Source organism: Canis lupus, chromosome 9 (assembly GCF_048164855.1).
Source record: "Canis lupus baileyi chromosome 9, mCanLup2.hap1, whole genome shotgun sequence".
Classification (NCBI taxonomy): domain Eukaryota; kingdom Metazoa; phylum Chordata; class Mammalia; order Carnivora; family Canidae; genus Canis; species Canis lupus.
The window spans coordinates 71561116-71568176 of NC_132846.1; the positions used below are offsets into that span (position 1 = coordinate 71561116).

Here is a 7061-nt window from a genome sequence, read left to right on the forward strand (position 1 = left end):
AGACTGAGTGAGGGGAGGTGGGGTGACGTGGCCAGCATTGTGGCGGAGTGGGGTGACTTGGTCACTTAGCAGTTGGCCCTGAAATGGATTTCCACACAGCAAACCATTTCCCACTGACTGAGTAAAACACTGGGGGCACTTTGGTACCAAAACTGTTCCTCTCCTGGCAAGTTTTAACCCATTCCTGGAGGCCCAGACAGGTTCGTGACTTCCCTGTCAACTTGCACACGCTGTCACCAGAAGGAGGCACCACAAACACTCCCTTACCATCCTTTTGTCAGCAGAGCCTGGCCGTGTTGACAGGAGAATCGGTGTTGTTCAGTGAGCGCCATCCAGTTAATGCCTGTTGACTGAAAGCCCATGTCCAGGCCCTGGGGTGCGGTGGGTGCAAAATTAGGTCACCGCATGCTGTGTGGTGGAGACAAGACGTGAAGCGGACGCTGCACAGACACATGGATTTGTAAACTGATGAGTGCTGGCAGGGCTCTGAGAATGGAGGAGAGCTGTCTTAGCTGCTGGTGGGGGAGGTGGGCAAGGGCATTTGGACCAGGAACTGTGTCTGCAAAAGTGAAATCTAGAAGGAATACGCGGAGTCGTAGGGGGTGACGGAGAGAAGGCCAAGCAGGAAAGGAAAAGGAGGCCAGAAAAGCGATGGGAGGGATGGGGGACACCGCCTGCAAGGGGCGGGGTGGCCACTGGAGCAGAAGCAGGAGGTGGGTGCCACATCCTGCCATGTCCTGCATCAGGGGACTAGAAATGTGGCCCGAGTGTCATAGGAGCATTGGAGGCTGTCCCCAGAGCCCCCATTCAGACGCTGTCCCACTCTGACTATGGTGTGCATGGAGGCCAGGCCCAGGGAGAGCCGAGTAGGCTTGCACCCCCAGAGAGAAGGGGCCACCTCGCAAGAGACCAAGGAGAGCGAGCTGACAGTCCGGGTGAGGGGAAGGATCCCATGGGATCCTGGGGGGGACCCTGTGGGGGGCTGGAGGGAGAGGACACTGCAGTCACCTTGGGGACTGCGGGGCCCTGGCCATCGCAGCAGGTGACCTGTTCAGTGTCGCCCTGTTGGGCTGAGCTGTCTGCGGGGCATCCAAGTGGATGGGCACCCAGCGATGGGACCCTGGGGGGCGAGTAGAAAGGAGCGGGAAGGGTCGATGGGAAGGAGGGAGCTGGGTCTGCTGGGCAGGCACAGGGCTGCCCCAGGACCCAGGCCCAGTCTAGGGACGAGCTGAGAAGCTGGAGGACAGGGGTGCAGTGTGACCCCCTCCCTGTCCCTCCTAGGCTCCCCATCTCTCGCAGAAGCCCCGGGCTGCCTCTCCTGGCCTGAGGGGGGGCGGGGGGGCGCGCAGGCGCTCACAGCAGGAGGTCTCAGGTAGCACCTTTCTTTCCAGTGGGGGAGGGGCGGGCTATAAACATGCAAATGACACGTGGGACACTCCAGACTGGTTCTTCAGGCCCCAAAGAACAGCAGCCCTGGGCGTGGGCTCCAGCTTCTTCCTGGAAGCCCCGTCACTTTCCCTTGATTCACCTTCAAACCTTGTGAGTCATCTTTGACTCATCCCTCGGCCCCCACATTCTGAATGCTGCAAAGCCTGGTGGATTTTTCCTTTAAAATGCCCTTCCTCTCCTTGCTCAGGGTCCCACCCTGCCCAGCCCCTCAGCCCCCCGCCCCGGCCACCTTCAGCTGGTTCTTGCCGGCTTTACCTGCCTTGCGGTCCTGTTCTCGTCTGCCCGCCTCCCACTGCAGGAATGCCCAGGGCCCCGGGGATTCAAGACCTGGGACCCCGCGCCCAGCTCAGGTCCCTCCTGAGACCCGCGTCCCCCCATCTCCGCAGCTGTCCTCGGGGCTCTCCCGCCTGGAACGCTGGCTGCCGACTCCCCCCCCCCCCGGCCCCTCCCTCACGCCCCCTCCCAGACTGTCTGCACGGGGAGGCGCCGCTGTCAGCCCTGACCAGGTGGCCGGGAGGTGAAGGTACGCAGCGAAGCAGATGCAGGGGGAGGGAGAACAGGAAAGGGTGACAGCAGCGGGGGGGGCGGGGGGGCGACTACGCTGCTGCATTGAGCTCTGGTTCTGCTCCAGCCTCCCTCCTCCATTCCCTCAGCCTCCACAGGCGGCGGGAATGATGCTCTTCAATGAAACGATCACCCTCAGACGGAACATCTTCACGGCGGAACAAAGACGATTGCCGCAACGCAGGGACTTCGTGGCCTGGCCCTGGTCATCCTTCCCAGACCCTTCTCTGTCCGCATTCAGTTGTTCCCCGAACGTGCCTGGAACCTCAGAGCAGTTCCTCCCGCAGGACCCTTCTCCAGGTGACAGGTGTCCGCCAAGCTCAGCCGAGAAATCCCCTCCCTCAGGCCAAATTCACTCTACGAGCCTCCTCCCCTTCCCGTGGGGCTGAATTAAAGTTAAACTTTGTGTTTTTCACCTCCTCACTGCTCCCTCCCCCTGCCACCTCTCACCCCCCCTTGGCTCACGACAGGCAGGCGGCCCTCTGGGTAGGGCACGGCTGCGAGTACGTGTGTGAAGGCCCCAGGTTAGAGCCCTAGGGTCCAAAGGCAGTGCCTGACCTTCGGCGCCACCTACTGGCCCGCTGATGGGTTGCTTGAGGTCTCTAATAGGAACCCGCGTTGACGTTCAGGGATTTCATGTTTATTTCTCATGAACCGGAGAATTAGGAAAGAGAGAATTATGTGAGATCCAGTCTAGAGGGCCATCATTAATGTGTCACCCTGAAAAGCTCATGGCAGAGCTTCCAGCCTTTCAGTGACCAGGGAGGAAACTGTCTGGAAGAAAACAAGAGGCAATTTTTTGAAATTAAAAAAAAATGTATTTCACTGTTAAGACCTCACACACGAAGAAAGGCAGGAAGGTTAAAAAAAATGGAAATTCGGATCATCTGGGTGCCAGCATGGAGCGTTAGTGTGTCTAGCCTTCCCTGCTCCTCTCCTCGCCCTCCCTAGGATCTCCCTTGGGCGATCAGGTGGAGTGGCCCCATCCTCCCTGCCCCCTTCTTGGGCTCAGCTGTCACAAGGGCAAAGCCCTTCCGTCTGACACCCGCCTGGATGCAGCCTCTTGTTCAGCCGGTGGGATAATGCCCAGCCGGCCCTGACAGGTCCAGACGGGCTGCTGATCCTGACACCCCAGGTAGGGTGGGGTTGGGTCCAACACTGAAATTGGGGGTGGGGAGTGAGCAGGTGTGCGGTCCCTGGCAACAGCTCCTTTCTGTCTGCACCGAGGCCGGGGTCATCTGCGCGTCAGGATTCTGTCCATGTGGCCAGCTGACCAGGCCGTGAGCACCTTGGTCTGGCCACCTTGCCACAAAGGGGGTTGTCGTTTCCAGGTCCTGACCTGGCTTACCAGGCCCTCCAAAAGCTGGTCCTGCTGCTTGTCCCCTCACCTTCAAACTGCAGTGAAGTGTCCTCCCTGCCCCCAGCATCCTGCTCCTTCACACCTTGGCCCATCCCTTTCACCTGCCTGCAAAAAGCCCCCTCCTGGGCAGCCCGGGTGGCTCAGAGGTTTGGCGCCGCCTTTGGCCCGGGGCATGATCCTGGAGACCCGGGATCGAGTCCCACGTCGGGCTCCCAGTGCATGGAGCCTGCTTCTCTCTCTGCCTGTGTCTCTGCCTCTCTCTCTCTCTGTGACTATCATAAAAAATAAATAAATAAATAAATAAATAAATAAATAAATAAATAAATAAATAATAAAATCTTAAAAAAAGAAAAAAGCCCACTCCTCCTTTAGGAGCCCCCAAGGGGGGGGGCACCTGGGTGGCTCAGTTGGTTGAGCATCTGCCTTTGGCTCAAGTCATGATCCTATTGAGCCTCACATCGAGCTCCCTGCTCAGTGGGGAGTCTGCTTCTCCCTCTCCCTCTGCCACTCGCCCTACTTGTGCTCTCTGTCAAATAAATTAATAAAAACTTTAAAAGAGCCCCCAGGGAGAGGCGGTGTCTGCTTCTTTGTCTTCTGTTCTACCTCTACTGATTTTGGGGCAAGTATCTTCCTCTTGAAGCCTGTTTCCTCATCTAGAAAAATGGGGGTAGGGATGGGACAGCTGGTCCAGGTTCCACCTGTCTTAGCATGGTTCTAAGGTCTTTCACAGAGGACAGATCAACTAGGGTCCAAGTGCATTATTAAATAGATCTGAACACCCAATGGGTTACCGGAAACTGGCACACACTGCAGACCCTCGTACCTTCTCCAAGGTCAGGGCAGACAAGCGTGTAAATGTTTTACTTAATTGCATCCCAATGAATATGTTGTGGCAAATCATAATGGAAAGTTCAGAGTTGAAGCTGCTAATGGCTGTATAAGAACAATTTGTAAGCCACTTCACAATTACTCTGAGCAGCACTACGGCAGCAGACAACATGCTGCCTATAAATCCAGAGGCCTTTTAGCAACTTTGCATTCTGCTTTGAAATTCAGGATGGGGGCGCCTGGCTGGCCTTGATCTCAGGGTTGTGAGTTCGAGTCCCCTGCTAGGCATAGAGATTATGAAAGAAAGAAAGAAAGAAAGAAAGAAAGAAAGAAAGAAAGAAAGAAAGAAAGAAAGAAAGAAAGAAAGAAAGGAAAGAAAAAGAACAAAAGAACGAATGAACAGGAAATAAACCCACCCAACACTACATTTCACTCAACATTCAATCCTGATATCCCAAGAAAACAACCAGTGAATTATTTTTTTTTAATTTGATTTATTTATTCATGAGAGACACACAGAGAGAGAGGCAGAGACACAGGCAGAGGGAGAAGCAGGCTCCATGCAGGGAGCCTGACACGGGACTCAATCCCGGGTCTCCAAGGATCACACCCTGGGCTGCAAGTGGCACTAAACCACTGCACCACCAGGGCTGCCCACAACCAGTGAATTAAACTGAACAAGTGTATGAAGAAGCTGGTGAAGAATAATATGCTTTATGTGGGCTCTTTTTTTTTTTTTTTTTTAAATATAAGCTCTCTGTCCAACATGGGACTCAAACTCATTACCCTGAGATCAAGAGTCTCATGCTCTATCAGCTAAGCCAGCAGGGTGCCTATGAGCTATTCTTATGGGTGAGAAGCCAGGGACCACGTTTACTTCAGTGCCCACCACCCAGCTGTGGATCCCCCTGCCTGTACCTCACTGGTGTTCCTGTCATTAGTAGGATCTCTTCTAATTTTTATCTTTAAAAAAAAATCTATAGGGGCAGCCCGGTGGCTCAGCGGTTTAGCGCCGCCTTCAGCCCAGGTGTTGATCCTGGGGTCTCCGGATCGAGTCCCGTGTCGGGCTCCCTGCATGGAGCCTGCTTCTCCCTCTGCCTGTGTCTCTGCCTCTCTCTCTCTCTGTGTGTGTGTCTCTCATGAATAAATAAATAAAATAAATAAAATCTCATGAAAAATAACTGGCTCTAAGGTTAAAAAAAATTCTATAAATGAGGGGCGCCTGGGTGGTTCAGTCAGCAAAGCATCTGCCTTGGGCTCACAGGTCATAATCCCAGGGTCTGGGATGGATCCTGGGGTTTGGGATGGAGTCCCGGGTCAGGCTCCTGGCTCCGTGGGAGCCTGGCTCTCCCTCTGCCTCTGCTCCTCCCAGCTGCACATGCTCTCATTCACTCTCTCTCTCTCTCAAATGAATAAATAAAAAAACCTTAAGAAGGGGAAAAAAATAAAAATCTATGAATGAAATAATTACATATATAATTAAAATTCCCCCTTTAGGGGCACTTGGGTGGCTCAGCCAGTTAAGTGTCTGCTTTCACCTCAGGCCATGATCCTGGGGGCCTGGGATCAAGCCCTGCTCAGCAGGGAGTCTGCCTCTCTCCCAGCTCATGCTATCTCTCACACACTCTTGCTCTCAAATAAATAAAATCTTTATTTATTTTTATTTTTAAAAATATTTTATTTATTTATTCATGGGAGACAGAGAGAGAGAGAGAGAGAAAGAGGCAGAGACACAGGCAGAGGGAGAAGCAGGCTCCATGCAGGGAGCCCGATGTAGGACTCGATCCCGGAACCCCAGGATCACGCCCTGGGCTGAAGGCGGTGCTAAACCACTGAGCCACCCGAGCTGCCCAAATAAAACCTTTAAAGACAAAATTCCCGCTTTAAAAGAGAATTGTTGGTGAGCCTCCCAATTTTTGTTCTTTTTGAGGAAGAGTGGTAACAGTGAGGGGAGCCAAGCTCCCAGCTCTCCCAGGATTCAGATCTATCACATGCATCAACTATAAATGATAATGGGCAGCCTGGGTGGCTCAGTGGTTTAGTGCTGCCCGTAGCCCAGGACACGATCCTGGAGACCTGGGATCGAGTCCCATGTCGGGCTCCCTGCGTGCGGCCTGTTCTCCCTCTGCCTGTGTCTCTGTGTGTCTCTATGAATAAATAAATAAAATCTTAAAAAAAATAAAAATAAAAATAAAGAATGATAATAATGTTAGCAGCCGAGGATCGGCCACCCTGCTTCAGATATACAACATTATCGATAGTGCTAAACTGTTTTACCATATACATACATGTGTCCTTAAATGATGGATGTGTTTGAATTTAAATAAAGAAATGGTTATCATATGTGTTCAGCAACGTCTTTTTTTCTCAACACTATGTTTGTGAAAATGTATTCCTACCGATTTTTATAACGGTAGTTTACTCCTTTTTCCTGCTGCATAATATTCTACTATACAACAATACTATGATTTGTGTATCTGTTCTGTTGGTAAACATCTGGGTTGTTTCCAAACTTTGCTACTATAAACAGTGCTGCTATGGACATTCTTTTTTTTTTTAATTTTATGTATTTATTCATGAGAGAGAGAAAGAGAGGCAGAGACACAGGCAGAGGGAGAAGCAGGCTCCATGTGGGAAGCCCACTGTGGGACTCGATCCCCGGTCTCCAGGATCAGGCCCTGGACTGAAGGTGGCACTAAACCGCTGAGCCACCTGGGCTGCCCATAAAGGGGGAATTTTTATTTTTTTTATTTTTAAATTTAAAAAATTTTTAAATTTATTTATGATAGTCAGAGAGAGAGAGAGAGAGAGAGAGGCAGAGACATAGGCAGAGGGAAAAGCAGGCTCCATGCACCGGGAG

At 52.3% G+C, this 7061-nt stretch overlaps 1 long non-coding RNA gene across 1 annotated transcript; it reads left to right on the forward strand.

Annotated features, from left to right (window-relative positions):
- The first annotated feature begins 1394 nt into the window (after positions 1-1394).
- LOC140640502 (uncharacterized) lies at positions 1395-3942 on the forward strand. The gene is made up of 2 exons (XR_012037257.1): positions 1395-1972; positions 2103-3942. It is a non-coding gene; the product is annotated as an uncharacterized lncRNA (long non-coding RNA).
- Positions 3943-7061: the final 3119 nt, after the last annotated feature.